Source organism: Pan paniscus, chromosome X (genome assembly GCF_029289425.2).
Source record: "Pan paniscus chromosome X, NHGRI_mPanPan1-v2.0_pri, whole genome shotgun sequence".
NCBI lineage: Eukaryota > Metazoa > Chordata > Mammalia > Primates > Hominidae > Pan > Pan paniscus.
Window position 1 is genome coordinate 12,856,961 of NC_073272.2, and position 17,222 is coordinate 12,874,182.

The 17,222-nt window shown below is 38.1% G+C and overlaps 1 protein-coding gene across 1 annotated transcript in view; it reads right to left on the bottom strand.

The window, feature by feature from the left end:
• Positions 1 to 335: 335 nt before the first annotated feature.
• LOC134729820 (uncharacterized) overlaps positions 336 to 17,222 on the bottom strand; it is a 56,462-nt gene continuing 39,575 nt past the window's right edge. The window contains exon 3 of the mRNA XM_063601878.1: positions 336 to 1,543. The gene's annotated coding sequence lies outside the window, so the exon portion shown is untranslated. The remainder of the gene's footprint in view (positions 1,544 to 17,222) is intronic.

The following is a 17,222-nucleotide window of genomic DNA, read 5'->3' on the forward strand; positions in this document are numbered from 1 at the left end:
CTGGGTATATATCCAGAGGATTATAAACCATGCTGCTATAAAGACACATGCACATGTATGTTTATTGCGGCACTATTCACAATAGCAAAGACTTGGAACCAACCCAAATGTCCAACAATGATAGACTGGATTAAGAAAATGTGGCACATATACACCATGGAATACTATGCAGCCATAAAAAATGATGAGTTCATGTCCTTTGTAGGGACATGGATGAAACTGGAAACCATCATTCTCAGCAAACTATCGCAAGGACAAAAAACCGAACACCGCATGTTCTCACTCATAGGTGGGAATTGAAGAATGAGAACACACGGACACAGGAAGGGGAACATCACACACCGGGGCCTGTTGTGGGGTGGGGGGAGGGGGAGGGATAGCATTGGGAGATATACCTAATGTTAAATGACGAGTTAATGGGTGCAGCACACCAACATGGCACATGTATGCATATGTAACTAACCTGCACGTTGTGCACATGTACCCTAAAACTTAAAGTATAATAAAAAAAATTTTTTTAAAAAGCTTGTTCCCTAGTGAATCATAACAGGAATCGTCCATTCTACAACCCTGACAATACATTTTCCATAGAATTCTGATAATCATCTTCAACAAAAAGATATTGTACATGGCCAGTGCCACAAATCAAGTTATTTCACATCCCAGGTTATTACTGAGTGCCCAGAAAGTCTTTACATTATTTATATTTTCTGTAAAATAATATTTAGTTCCCAGTAGGAGGTAACTTTGCATTAAATGATGTAACAGCACTTTGGAATATATATCCTATTAGTGTGTATCATATTAGTACATTATCCCTAATACAAAAATTTCATCTGTTAGTTTAATGGAAAGCTTTACTTTCTCCTCACTTATAACTTACAGAAAGACATATTGAACAAGTTAGTTATGTCAATACATGTCTGTTAAGCTGAATTCCAAAAGGACCGGAAGAATTTCTTAAAATGCTCTGCTTACACTGCTGCTGCATTAATATCGCTGACCCTATTAAAAACATACATGGACAGTTCTGTATTTCTAACATTTTGTATGATTTAAATGACAAGGTACCATAAAAGGGAGCCAAAATAGGTGTTTTGATGTTTCAGAAGTGATTCTCTGGGGCAGAGTGAGAGTGATTGTCCAGTTAATTTGAAAGTGATTGCCCTTTAAACCTGAGTTGGGAGACCATCATCATCCAGAATAGAGTGAATTTTGTTGTGTAGTTGTTCTTCAAACCTTGAGGTGCCAAGGAATCTTGCTGGTGTGAAGACTGGTTCATAAAAGCAGAAATCGCCCTGAGATGTGGTGAACTTGACCTTGTGACTTGACCTTTCAGTCAAACAGCCCACCATACAACAAACAACTGTCCCAATAACACAGCGCTTTGGCTCTCCCTTTACTACTCAATGAAATGTCATAGAGAGAACTTCTTACCTAGTTCCAAGGTTTGTTCCTCGGTTCCTGCTCCATCCCTGCCTTTACCCAGCTTCAAACATTTGGTCTCCACTTTCTGTCTTCTGCTTCCGGTCCTGCACCTGCACTTTGGGAGATTTGGACACTTAGATTTTTGGCACCTTGTCTTAGATATGGTTTGAACTCACTCTGGTACCCATGAATCTGGCTACCCCTCCACTCAAACTCTGGTCTCCAGGAGTTCTCTGCCTGACTAGTGTATCCATCAGACTCAACCCTGCCCAGACAGAGCAGAACAAACAGTCTGCCCTCTATCCTGTGAAGGTACTTTATCAGTCAATCAGGAGAGGCTTGGGGATGCTTCTGTGACCAACAGCTCCAAACTCTTCTGCAGTCTAAAGCAAAGGTTTACGTTTGACTTATTCTATGGGCCCACCATGAGCCAGCTGTGACTCTGCTCCAAATCACCCTCACTTAGAGGCTCCTCTTCTTGGAACTTCACTGGTCACATTAACATGAGGAAGAAAGTATATTGTACTGCAAACCAGTTCTTAAAGACTTGCCCAGAAGCAAATTGCATTGCAAACCAGTTCTTAAAGACTTGCCCAGAAGTGATACATTTCCAGTCACAATTAATTGGCCAATGCATCACATAGGCATGCTTCATGTCAGGACGCACAAAAGATCCCACTCAAAGACAGGAGAACCAAAGATATTGCTGAATAATATTAACTTCTACTGTTACCAGAAAGGGGTCCTGATCTAGACCCCAAGAGAGGGTTCTTGGATCTTGTGCAAGAAAGGATTCGGGGTGAATCCATAGAGTAAAGTGAAAGCAAGTTTATTAGAGAAATAAAGAAACAATAGAATGCTTACTTCTTAGGCAGAGCAGCCCTGAGGGTTGCTGGTTAGCTATTTTTATGGTTATTTCTTGATTGTATGCTAAACAAGGGGTGGATTATTCATGAGTTTTCCAGGAAAGGGGTGGGGAATTCCTGGAACTAAGAGTTCCTCCCCTTTTTAGACTACATAAGGTAACTTCCAAGCATTGCTATGGCATTTGTGAACTGTCATGGTGCTGGTAGGAGTGTCTTGTAGCATGTTAATGCAATATAATTAACATATAATGAGCAGTGAGGATGACCAGAGGCCACTTTCATTGCCATCTTGGTTTTGGTGGGTTTTGGCTGGCTTCTTTACTGTATCCTGTTTTATCAGCAGGGTCTTTGTGACCTGTATCTAGTGATACCAGTCCTGCCAACCTCCTATCTCGTCCTGTGGCTAAGAATGCCTAAGGTCCTGAGAATGCAGCCCAGTGGGTCTCAGCCTTATTTTACCCAGCCCCTATTCAAGATGGAGCCACTCTGGTTTGAACGCCTCTGACACCACCACAGGCACCAATTTTTAAGCCAAAATTTTCCAACCTTTTGTTCATGGAACTGAAATAGACCACAGTATTGGCTGCTTAGATCTGTTAGCTCTCATGAAAACCCAAAGAAAGCTTTAACTTAATGTTTAATTAGGACATAAGAGGGATTGACTGAGAAGAAATAAATTCTTCCTAGAAAAACTTCTCCTGGAACAACAACAGTCATTTGTAGCAATATATTAATAATGACAGCTAACGTTACATTTATCAGGCATTTGCTATGTACCAAGTATACTTTTAAGCACTTTATATATATTAACTCATTTAATCATCCAGCAATCCCATGATGTAAGTACTCTTTTGATTCTTGTTTTATAAACAAGGAAACTAAGTCACAGTGATGTTTAGTAATGTGCTCAGGGTCAACAGCTCTCATGGTTTACTGGTTGCTAATTTAACCTTTAAATTATCAGCATAAATGTATAATGTGGTTGGTTCTTCTGATAACTCCACTCTACACTGGGTCATTGTGAACATCTTGGCTTGTTATTTTTAAAGCAATGTCTTTCTCCAGGCTTCAGTAGACAACATTTCTGGCACATTTCAAGAAGGAATGGACTGGGTAAAAATGTGCAGGACTTCCACTTCTGGCTAGAATGTAGAAAGTCACAAGACAGCATCATTCTCACCCTAACCACCAAAACAAGCCTGATGAGCTACAAAATCAAAGTTTTATAAAATTCACCAGAGAGTGGAGGAGGCAAAGAAACATAAATCAACATGGTTCCAGAAAACAGTGAGCCTCTCATAGGTGAGAAGACGGCCCTAATTGTTCTCAATCTGAGCAAAATGATGGGTGGAGAAGAAATCCACCATGGAAGAGAACAAGGAGAAACTAGGCAAAATTTTAACGAAAGTTTAATGGTCACATGTGATCTGGTGTGACAGATGAGAATGCTAAGGAGCTCAGCCACAGGGTCTGCACTGACCCATCAAATCATTCCCATAGGCTGTCACCAAATGCTCAGGGTATTGTGCCAAAGGCTGTGTTTTGGACTGTTTTTGCATTGCTATAAAGAAATACCTGAGACTGAATAATTTATAAGAAAAAGGGGTTAATTGGCTCATGGTTCTGCAGGCTATACAGGAAACATAATGGTATCTGCTTCTGAGGTGGCCTCAGGAAGTTTACAATCATGGCAAAAGGCAAAGGGGGAGCAGGCACATCACATGGCCAGAGCAGAAGCAAGAGAGTGATGAGAGAGATGCCACACACTTGTAAACGACCAGATCTCACAAGAAGTCACTCACTATTGTGAGGACAGTACCAAGAAGATGGTGATAAACCATTCATGAGCAATCCGTCCCCATGATCCAATCACCTCCCACCAGGCCCCATCTCCAACATTGGAGATTACAATTCAACATGTGATTTGGGTGGGGACAACATCCAAACTATATCAAGCTGGGATAGGTAGAAAAAAGATACACCCGTGAGATAAATGAGGACTTTCCTAAGTGCAAGGCAGCCATGTCCAAAAACAGAACTGAAAACTCCAGAAAGCACATCTGAGGCACTCTAGGCTCTGAGGTACTGAAGGCATAGGTAAGTTGAGAGAAATCTATCTGTGATACTCCCACAAGTCAACAACAGAAAGACAACCCAATAAAAATGGGCAAAAGAGTTACTCAAACAGATACATCACAAAACAAGATTGTATGAAAGACAAATAAGTACACAAAATAGTGGCCAATATCTTTAGTTACCAGATAAATGCAAATTAAACCAAAATGTAAAAGACCGACAACATCAAATATTGGTGAGAATAGGAAGCAACTAGAACTCTTGTGCATTTCTATTTACAGTGTAGGCTGGGCACAGTGGCTAATGCCTATAATCCTAGCACTTTGGGAGGCTGAGACAGGAGGAACACTTGAGCCTAGGAGTTCGAGGCTGCAGTTCCAGGGCAACACAGCAAGATCCTTCTCTAAAAAAATAATTTTAAAAACCCACTAATTAAAAATGTTAAAATTCTAAGTCAGAGTATGAAATAGTACAACCAATTTGAAGAACTGTTTGGCAGTTTCTAATAGTTAAACAAACATCTTCCCTAAGACCCAGCAATTCCACTCCTAGACAACTACTGTAGCTGAATGAAAATGCATGTTCATGAAAAGACTTATTTACTAATGATCAAAACTGTCTTATGCATAATAGCTCAAAACTGGAGATTACCTATATGCTCACCTATGTGTAAGTGGATAAAACTTTGTTCATACAATTGAATACTATTCAGCAATAAAAAATATAAATTACTCATACACCCCCAAAGACGGATGTTTCTCAGAAACATGCTGAGTGAAAGAAGTCAAACAGAAGAGTATATATGTATGAATCCATTTATATGAAGTTCTAGAACTGCCAAAATAATATATGATGATAGAAATTAAAACAGTAATTGAAGTGACCCAAAAGGGGCCAAGAGACACTTCTGGTGTGGTAGAAATGTTATCTGGTTTCGGATGGTTAGTACATACAGTTTTCAAAACTTAACTGAAACAAAGTTTTGTGCAATTTATTGAAGCATAATTATACCTCGGTTTTTAACTGTACATGGTCAAATATCGCTATTTCAGAATATTGAGAATGAGTCAGCTCCAAATTCAGTCCATGATACAAGAGTTAAAAGCCAGGTCCTGCAAGCCACCCAAGGTCAATATTTTTAAAATCATACTACTTTTCTTATTCATAGCATTTAATGGACAGCTACAGACAAGACAGGGCTTGCTATAAAAAGGGCACAATCCCATACTTAATGAGTGATCTTTTCCTTTTAGCTGTCTCTAGCCAGTGTTATCTCATGTTGATTCACCCAAAACCTGCTGATGTGTCACTGCTATAATCTCTCAGTGTCAGCCTATAATTGTTTAGGGTCAGCCTTTAATTCACTGGGGATTCCTACTCTAACCACGCAGAGCTTATCGACTGTATGGCTGGTGAGAGCTCTACCATTAACTGCTGGACTGTTTCATTATTGCCACTTCTGATCTCAAGTTCTCTATATAAGTCTATGCAAACACTTTCCTGTGAGGGTCCTTTGACGTACTCCAAACTGACTACAGGTGACTGTAAGTGAGAAAAAGAACATCTCCTAGTCTTAACACTGCCTAAAATAGCACTTCTCACACTTCAATGCGCATACAAATCACCAAGGAATCTTGTTAAAATTAAAATCCAGATTCAATAGGTCCAGAGTGGAGCCCAAGGTTCTGCATTTCCAACAAGCTCACAGGTAACGGGGCAATGCTGTTCCATGGGCCACATTTTGAGTTGTGAGGACCAAGTATTCTTTTCTCTATGGTTATGTCCTCTGTTTCTAGAAATCGCCTCTCTCCATGTGTGGATTTGCAATCCAGGCTTTGATATTTGACAGCTTTAAGCTCAAACGTGCAAGCGAGGGTTCCAGCAGTGGACAGAGGATAGCTTTTGGATTTCAAAATAAACATTTGGACAGGCATTCTAGTTTTCATGTATTCACTCACAATGAATTCATCTCCCCCAATGCACTCCCATCATCAATCTGGAAGATTTTCATTGACCAGCAGCTCCTGCAGGACAGGTAGCAGATCTTTCAGAATCATCTAAGACGAGAGCAGTGGGCCACATGCAGGAGCCTCACCAACACTTCAGCTCCTGCTTCAGCAGGAGCACCCTGTCTGATAGCCAGGGAAGGAGGAATGTAGGTCAGGGAGTCCCTCTGGGATGGGCCAGAGTCTGCTTCAATAATCAGGTCGGGGGGAAGGGCTTCTTTTCCCAGTGGTTCTGCTGGATGCAACTGTTGCTCCTCAGGCAAACATAAAGGAAAACAGATTTTGCCCCAAAGTGACCTTTGGGCAATAGCATTACAAGAGATGGTAAGATTACAGTGACAGTATTATATCTGACATCCCATAGGGACATATTTTGAAAGTCTTAAATCTTTAAATAAATATTTACGATGATAAAAATGTTATCTCTAAGCAAGAGTTCCAGACTTTATTTTTTAAAAATGTACTTGAATCATTGAATCTAAGCAATTCAGAATATTCATAAATCCCCCAATCATTTTCTTAAGGATTTAATCTATTATTTAGAATGAAACTTTATATTTAAAACAGGAAATATCAGTGCTTAATGTGGTGTGATACACATGAGTTATTTCAGTTGATCAGGTTTACTGTTAATTGGGTCAGTGGCATTAATCCTCAGGCATGCAAATACTTTGCCAAAGAAACACAAACAACTAAAACTCATAGGCACATAAATGACAGCAAAAGAAGAACTCTTCAAATTGTTCATAGTTTTGCTAGTTTAACAAGATGAACTAGTCATGGTATGATGAAGATTAGGAGTTGCAAACTTTGCATAGCCTGCTTAAAATGTAAAAATAAATTCTAAGTGAAGGCAGCCAGGTAAGTGCTTCCATTAAGGTACAGGGATCCGTCCATTCACAGAGATCTGGAGATTTATTAGGAAATAGGGACTTCAAGGTGCTCAGCTGGGATACCTAGTACTCAGCAAGACAGTTACATAAACATGAACCAATAGTCAAGTATTTATTTTATTTTCACTGCTTGTCATCCCTTCTAGAAGTCTTCCTTTGCCATCCTAGGGCATTTTATGACAGTGGTTCAAGGCACTACTCAACATTTAACTGGGACTAGTCCAATATGTTGGTGGTGATCATAAAATGCATACTCTCAGGCAAGGCAAATTTTCCTAACATGGGTTTAGCTAAAGAATCAGAACTTTTCTCCACACTCAAAATGAGCAGTAATAAAAGCTGAAGGTCATCAGACATTTGAGGATAAGCAGAGATAAATTATTATAGAAAAGCACTGGGTTCTTTTGCAATATAGTATCATTACCATCATCACTGTCATCATCACCATTATTGCTACCATCATATACAATTGATAGTACAATAAATGGGAGAAGTTGAATTAAAAATAATTTTGGTAATAACTATTAAATCTTTACAATTCATATACCATTTGAGTCAGCAATTTCTCTCCAAAATATCTATCCTGAAGAAATACACATGCAAAAAAAGCATGCAAAAGCTTAATATTATAAAATGTCAATCCTTGCCAATAAAAGTCCAGTGAAAGTCCAAATATGATTTATTTTGGGCAAATTGGCAAACGGACTCTAAAATTTACATAGAAATATTGTTTAAAACAAGGAAAAACTGCAAACTCCCTAAGTAATTTCGAAGACAAATTCATTTAACAAATGTTTATCAAGTGCCTGTTATGTACCAAGTATTGCTTTAGCCAAAGGGATAATTAAATAAAACTTTGGTATGCACCTATGATAGAGCACTAGGCTGAATATAATAAGAAAACATTTATATAGAAAAAAAGAAAATAATTTATATAGAAAAGAAAATAATATAAAAGTACACTTAACAGATGTGAAAAAATGTGCAAGACATGCTGTGAAGTTAAAAAATCAGTACAATATATGCAAAAATGCTATTTTTAAAAAATTTATCTTGATCTGAGCATATAAATATATAAATGCACAGAAAATAACTAGTAAAACATGTTATTAACAGGAGATGGATGATTACTTCTGGAGAGAAAAGTGGAATTGAGTTGAGTCATGGAAAGCTTTGGTTTTGTATAATACTTGGATTTTCACCAGAAGAATGTACTTATCATATGTGCACCTGAAATACATCGGGCTACCTGAAAAGCACTGATAAAACATTCCTTGGGACAATCTGGCCTCGAATAAACTGCACTTAATATAATGTTTTCAAAAACTTTCATATCATTGCTAGTCGTTTTTCTAGGAGTTTAAATTCTGTAGACTGATTGTAGACAAAGTTTATTTATTTATTTAATTATCTAGTGGTGGAGGGGGTCACTGAAAAGTAACTATAATTTTTTAAAGACTTATTTTAGAGTAGTTCTAGGTTCACAGCAAAATTAAGAGGAAGATACAGAGATTATCCATATACCCCTGCAAAATGTATTTTTATTGGAAGAAAAGGCAGGAGGGCAGATAGGTTAGAGAGAGAACAAACTCGGATGATGTTTACCATCAGTCAAACTTGGATTCTAATCTTTATTCTGGTGCCTGGTAAACATGTGTACCCTCAGAATGTACGCTTTTAGTAGAAAATAATAGGACACCTAATAAAATATGGCTTAAACAACAGAGATTTGTTAACTCACACAACCAAAAATCCAGAAACAGAACAGTGCCAGGCAGGGCAATCTCAACCGCTCTCCCTTGACTTTTTCTTCATGGTTGCAAGGTGGCTGCTGTGGTTCCAAACAAATACTGCATCCTCACAAGACAGCAGTCCAATGTAAGAAGGAATGAGGATTTTTATTTATGCAAGTCTTTACTTAATCAGAGAGAACACATTTTTCCAACAGCATCCACAAATTTCTCCTTACATTTAGTTGGCCAGAACCAGGTCACATGGCCACATTCAAATCAATCACTGGAAAAGAGGAGGAATACCATGTTTGACTTAAACCCAATCATATTCCATACCCTGGGGCTGGGCCCTCTTTCCTGAACACAGAACTACGTGATACCTGCAGTAAATCTGGATTCCTCTGTTAACAAAAGAAGAAAAAAAAAAAGAAATCATCATTGAACACCCAAACAACCACATTTGCTACAATAAGTAATTAAATATTCAGTTTGTTCATCTGTAAATTGGGCCAAATGATCTATTCTCATAATTGCTTGAAACACTGAGATTGCATATGTAAAGCACTTGGCTTATACTAGCTGTCTGATGAATGCCAGTTTTCTCTCTCCACCTTCTTCCTCAATAATTCTAACACTATTTCAATAAGGAACAATTATTACAACAGGAGGAGGAAGAGTGAAGGAGCTCAGAACTGGGATTTTCTACACCCAAACAGACAGATTATCCTGGAGCAGTGGTTCTCAAACTTGATTGTAGACCCCAACACCTGGTGAACCTGTTAAATCAGATTCCTGGGCCCCATCCCCAGTAGGTCTAGGGTGGACTCTGAGAATCTGCATTTCTAACAAGATCCCAGGTGATGGTGATGATGTTGTTCAGGACAACTGTTCACAAGCCACTGCCCTGTAGCGAGGCATGAGCCATGAGCCATGAGCATGAATGTTGGCGTCAGTTGTTCTCTGAATCCCCATCAGCGAACTCAGGGCCACGCCAGCCAAGGACACTGGGGAGCAGAGCTGTGAAACGTATGACATTTCTGAATAGTTTCAGATTATTTCCAGGCTGCAAAACTTCAGACTGAAAGACTTTATTTGGGGATAGGCCCCTTCAGGTAAGTTTGAAAGAAGAGGAAGGCCACCTACCAACACAAGCCAGCTACATAGTCGCTCACCTGCCAACTTCCCAACAAAGGGAGAACAAAATAACAAACACTCAAATTCTAAATGCCTTTAAGGGTTTACAAGTATTTCAAGCAAATTATCCTTTCTTCTTTTATGCCTGAAAAAAACATTTAAGCAGAGACCCCAAGAATTTAGGGCTCTTTTGCTTCTTTGCCAAAGGACAGTTCTCCTTGATTGGGCTCCGCACAAAATCCAAGACTGGAGCCCCAGACAAACTGGCTAGACGAGCCTGCTCTCAATTGCTTTGCCAACAATGGACCAAAGAACTGGATTAGCGAAAAAATTCTTTCTGTAATTTGATGCAACAGATTTTTCAAAACAATATTTTAATTTGCATACCAAGCCAAATTCCCTCTCAGAGGAGAGATAGAATGCATTCCATTGTGTAAGACAATACTCATTCATTCCCACGCAATGATGTCAGTGCTCAGCAAGCAATGCTCTCTCTGCAATTCTATTTCTTGCCTTTAAGTTTCTATTATAAAATTTTAACCACTTCAGAATCATGCATGATATTGCAAATCTTTCTGTTATCGTTTTTACAAAACCAAAAGAGACAAGGCTGTCACCAACTGCCTCACGCACAATTATTTAATCACTTTTTCCTCTTGGTATGAATAGGATTTCTGAAATCCATCTTCACCTCCCAGGACTTTCTTCTGATACGAATACTGATTTGGATAGTTTACTTTTGCCAGCTTTTAATGTTCAGGGAGCAGTCTCATTGTTTGCTGAAATGATAGGAGGCATTTCAGGGTTGTAAGGCTGAACCCTGGCAGGAATTTTGAGGTTAATGGGAAACACACTGGGCATTTTCTTAGGGGAAATACTCTGGCACAGGGAAGATTAAAGACAAAATGCATTCTAACACATAAATGATATAAAATGGCGTGAAGTAGCATAGCATGGCAGGGAGATTTTGGCAAGAGCTTGTTCATATGATTACATGAAAGATACCAAGTTAAAAAAAAACACAATATTCTCTCTCTCTCTCTCCCCCGCCCCCCAACAAACCTGCCTGCCTGCCTATTTTTTTCGAGTTTTATTTTAGACTCAGAGAATACATGTGCAGGTTTGTTACCTGGGTATATTGCGTGATGCTGAGGCTCAGGGTACAAATGATTCTGTCACCCCAGGTACTAAGCGTAGTACCTGATATGGTTTGGTTCTGTGTCCCCACCCAAATCTCACCTTGAATTGTAGTCCCCATAATCTCCATGTGTCAAAAGCAGGACCAGGTAGAGGTAATTGAATCATGGGGGTGGTTTCCCCATGCTGTTCTCATGATAATGAGTGAGTCTCACATCTGATGGTTTTATAGGTGCCTGGCATTTCCCCTGCTTGCACTTATTCTCTCTCCTGCCACCCTGTGAAGAGGTACCTTCCACCATGATTGTAAGTTTCCTAAGGCCTCCCCAGCCATCCGGAACTGTGAGTCAATTAAACTCTTTCCTTTGTAAATTACCCAGTCTTGGGTATTTCTTCACAGCAGTGTGAGAAAGGACTAATACAGTATACAGTAGTTAGTTTTTCAACCCTTTCCCTATTCCCTCCCTCCCCTCTCCAGTAATTCCCAGTTTGTATTGCTGCCATCTTTATGTCCATGAATACCCCATGTTTAGCTCCCACTTATAAGTGAAAACACATGCTATTTAGTTTTCTGCTCCTGCATTAATTTGCTTAGGATAAACTAGATACCTATTACATATCCCAAAATTTTAATATTAAAGAAAAAATTGAATTTCTATTTGAACTCCAACTGTGTGCTACTTCTTTTAATTGTGAAAAGCTTGAAAAATATAGAACAGTGAAGAAAAGAAAATAATACAGTATCAACCAGCCAAAATTAGCAACTACTCACATCTATTCAATATAACTTAGCTATTTTTAAAATAAAAAAGAGCAGTATAATTTTTAAAAACCCTTGATTGTTTTTTGTGCCCCATTTGCCTTTTCATTATTTAACTTGTTGGGTACTCTTCCAGTACACAGGTTTTTAATTTTATTTCATATACATCTTAATCCCATAATATATCCCAAAACAATACATAATATAGTCTTGTATGTTTTCTAGTATCTACATAAATGCTATTGCAAATAGTATTTATGATACTGAAACTTTATTTTTTTCATTCAGTGTTATACTTTTGAGTCCATCTTTTTTGATACATATAAATCTAGGTTATTTTTAATGATAGCATAACATTCCATTCTATGACTACACTACAGTTTATCTTTTAGTCAGCTAATGAAACCTTCAGCTGTTTTCCATTTTTCACCATTACAAACAGTACTACAATGAACAGTATTGTCCGTGTTTCCTAGGCACTAGGGGAAGAGGTTTTCTTGGGACTATATTAAGGCCAGAACTGCTTGATCGGAACATCTGCATATTTTCAGCTGTGCTAGATATTATCAAAATGTTCTCCAGAGAGGTGATAGCAATTGGTATTCCAATTGGCAGCACTGACAGTTTCTGTTTTCCCTAATTCTTGTCAAAACTCTAACTATATCTTTCTTAAAGTATTCCATTCACCCAAGGGTCCCTGGTAAACAACCAAGGTGAGTTTTCTACCCACACCTGGGATGACACTGCAAGCAAATGTCTCTTCCTCTGCTCCCCACCCCCAGCATAGAAACAGAGTGTCTCTTTTGTGTAGAAAACTGCTTTCTCACACAGTGGGGTTATTAGTCATGAAGCTATGAAGGAGTTTCTCTCTATGTACAGTGATTGATCCAAGGGTTGGTATCAGAACATGGCCAATCAGACTTTCTCTTTTGGGGTTAATATGTGCAATGGGAGAGAAAATATCTGCCTTCTTTAAAGAACTGTAGGAGTGAGGACCAAGTTGTTTTTGCTCACCTAAGGATGAAGCCATGGAGAGGAAAAAGGAATCAAGATTATAGAAATTCCACCCCTTGGTATATGCCCAATTGAATTGAAAACAGAAACTCAAACAGTTATTTGTACACCAATGTCCACTTCAGCATTATTCACAGTAGCCAAAAGATGGAAACAACCCAAATATCTATCTACCAATGGATGAATAAACAAAATGCGGTATAGACATATAATGAAATATTACTCCACCACAAAATGAAATAAAGTACTGATTCATGCTACAACATGGATGAACCTTAAAAACATTATGCTAAGTGAAATAAGCCATACTCAAAAGGACAAATATTGTATAATTCCACTTATATGAAATATCTAGAATAGGCAAATGCATAATGACAGAAAGTACATTAGAGGTTGCTAGGGGCTTGGGGAGGGGGGAGTTGGGAAGTTAATGCTTAATGGGTATGCAGTTTCTGTTTGGTATGATGGAAAAGATTTGGAAACAAATAGTCACGATGGTTTCATAACATCGCTAATATAATTAACGCCATTGGATTATACACTTAAAAATGATTAAAATAGCATTTCATGTTATATGTATATATTTTATCACAATAAAACATTTAAAAAGGCACAAGACTACTGAAAATTTAAAAAGGAAAAAAGATTAGATGGATAGATAGATATACAGACAAACAGAAAGACACATATGTATATCTCCTTACCACATCATTTGACTCCCTGGATCATACCATGCCTGAAGTCTGCACTAATTCTTTTAACTTTTAGTTACATAAACCAATACATTTTACTTTTAAATCTATTTTGAATTGGCTGGCACTAGAAACTTAAATAATTATGGATCCTGTTATTTCAGGCATAATAGTGTACAGTTAGGAAGGAAAAGGATATATCTTGACAGCTGTTTAGGTTCTAAAAATTTTATATAAACCGCTGATATTAGCAGAAAATCAACCAAATCTTATTCTAGTCTAGTCGTGTGTGTGTGTGCGTGTGCGTGTGTGCGTGTGTGTGTGTGTGTGTGTTAGCAGAAGCTGGTAATAGCTCGGATAAACATGATTTCATAAGTTCATTTAGCTGCTTGTTACGGGTCTAGCCCAACCATAGTTTTTCCAGATACATTTCTCCTCTGGTTAATGGGCTAAAAAGAATTAAGTGACAAACTGAAGGGGATAAAGGAGAAGAGAGTCCGCAAGGATGAGAAGATGAAGAGTAAAAGTGATTATTTTATTCTGCTACCAAACAGAAAATGAAATGATCCAAAATTCTAAGGCAAAAATAATTCTCATATTTTAAGCATTTGTATTGACCTGGAGAGTGGGTGCTCCCTTTTCAAAAGTCACCATCTCTTTTAGAAGATACCAGGAGTCTCCTCCTTTTTTATAAAGGCAACTAATCATTATTCTCCTGATTTCACCTGTCCTTTATAGTAAAGAAATTGACAAGGCCTCAGTGGAAAAAAAAAGAAGAAGGGGCAAGGGAAGGAAGGAAGGAAGGAAGAGAACACCTCCTTGATTTTTATTTTCCTTTAGTTTGACGTTTCTGTCTTCACATAAGTATAGCAACAGACAACATAAATCTAGATAGAACAAAATAATTAAGGATTCACAAAACTAGATAGGTAATTTTTGCTTTGAATGAATTATTGAAAACAAAAACAATTATACTTTGAATCTAACAGTTTCTTCTTTTCAGAAATTACACATACAGCAACTGGCAGACTGGCTTGTAATCTTGGTCATGATATGACAGAATGAAGCAAAAAAATAAAATAAATAAATTTGCAAAGAGATAAGCTGTAGCCTTAAAAGTATTATTTATTGTAGAATTTCCTTAAGGACTTAAATATGAGTGGTGAACAACAAAGTTGTAAGAGATCCCAAAATAATTGAGCGTTATAAAAATCGCAGAAATGCAACAGTCTTCAGGACAGGCAAGAAAGAGAGAATGGATTTGCGTGTATGCAGTAGGGAGAGAGATGCAAACTGGCAGATGCTAGTGACTCCAATAGGCAAAATCTGATAGTAAATAATAGGTTAGATTTTTTTATAAGTGTTTCCACAATGGCCAGGTTTCAGAAATGCAAATTCAAAAGGAAATTGGGTAAAATACAATAAAAACGAATTATTTGTTCAACATGAAAAGAAAAATGCAAAGAGAAGAAATACTGCAACATTATGAAAGTTGACACATTATTTTTCCCCTGAATTTCTTTTTTTTTGGCTCTGAAATAGCTCCATAAGGATTGAAAGAAGGGGGAGGAAAAAGGAAGCAGGGGATCTCATTGAAAAACAAACAGGGTTTCCAAAATTCATTTATGCTTCTCTTCATCCAGTTTAGTCCTTTTTCCCTCTCTTTAAATGCTTACATGGGTGCTTTTTCTGCCTGGTATTCATAAGCAAGACATTTTGAAATATGTAGCTTCATACCAATAACAGGGTGGGGTGGGACACCACACAAAGGAGCTTGCCTTCCAAATACAAGCACAAGGAACTGCCTCTTGAAACCTGTAACATTTCCAACTCTGGGCAGGCACAGCTGGCTTCATGTGTCAGTGCTAGGTAAGACCTTCCAAAAGGAAGCAACATGAATGGACTACAATGTATAGTCCATATCTTTTTATAACACAATTGAAAATATTAGCTGATTTTTCCACGTCTGACATTGTGTGGGTTTTCAGTATGCTTCACCTTCATGGTAGTTAGTTCAGTTGAATGAATAATGCCATAGTTAGAGGGAAAAATTATTCAGCAGAAAGGAGGGACAAGTAGGGGATAGGAGGGATAAATGACATGGAAAGTCATTTGATATTCCCAGTTAAGCTTCAGAATTGGGCTTTTGAGGATAATTCCAAACAAAATCCAGACATTGGTTTGGAAAGTGTTTCTTTAATCTGTGTTCTACTTCTGTGGCATTGCAATGAATGTTATCCCAAAACTGTAAATGCTTTCTTCAAACCAAATTTCCTGTGAATTGGCAACAATCAAAGTTTAATTGGAGACAATGCAATTAATGTTGAGAAGGATATATTTGCTCTGAAACTTCTGGAGGAAAACCTATTCTGGTTTGGTAAAATAAAATATGAACCACAGTCATAAATGATTCATCCTCCAAGGTAGTTCTATGATACATTTGAGGGCTCCTTTAAATACTGACATTTTCCCTTGTAATATTAGGCTATAATAATTAAATGTGTTTCAGGGAGTTGGATTCCTTATCTAACATTTATTTTAATTCAAAGTCATGGTCTTAATTTCCTTTGCACAGCTCTGAATTGAGGTAGGAGGTGGGACTTGACTTTGGAGATGGGGCTCTCAGACCCCAGACGAAATTGAGGACTAGCTAAAACAGGGATGGGGTGGAAGCAGCTTTCCACATGACATGCCCACAGTGTGCCACATCAGCTTACCATTGCCATGGCAACACCCAGTTGTTACCACCCCCTTCCATGGCAATAACCCAATGACCTGGAAGTTACCACCCCTTTTCTAGAAATTTCTGCATAATCTGCCCCTTCTTTTGCATATAATTAAAAGTGGGTATAAATATGACTACAGAACTGCCTCCAAGCTGCTACTCTGGGCACACTGCCTATGGGACGGCCCTGCTCTGCAAGAAGCAGTACCTCTGCTGCTTCAATAAAAGTTACTGTCTAACACGACTGGTTCACCCTTGAATTCTTTCCTGGACATAGCCAAGAATCCTCCTAGGCTAAGCCCCAATTTGGGGGCTCACCTACCTTGCATCATCACCTCATTTTCTCTTCATTTAAGCAGATAGGTTACTGCTTCTATTCATTGGCTCACTATTTAGAAGCAGAGAGCGATGAAATTGTTTCATATGTACAACAATGACTATCATTTGTTAAACAGGCACTCTAGCTGCTTTGTATATTACCTAATTTAATCCTCAAGGCAGTGTTTTCATTGTCATTTCAGAGGAAAAAAACAAGTTTCTGAGGTACTGAAAAACTTGACTGAGGCTAGATTCAAACCCAGAACTGGTACCACCACAGTTCTCACTGCACGCAATTTTCACTGTGCTATGCTATCTCCAAGTGAAAGAAGTTGGCAATGCCATCATAAAGAGGACTATGTGAAACTACCAACTAAATGTTCATTGAGGATGAATAGAACAAGCTATATCAGATTAAAGATTTTTTCTAAAATTTTACC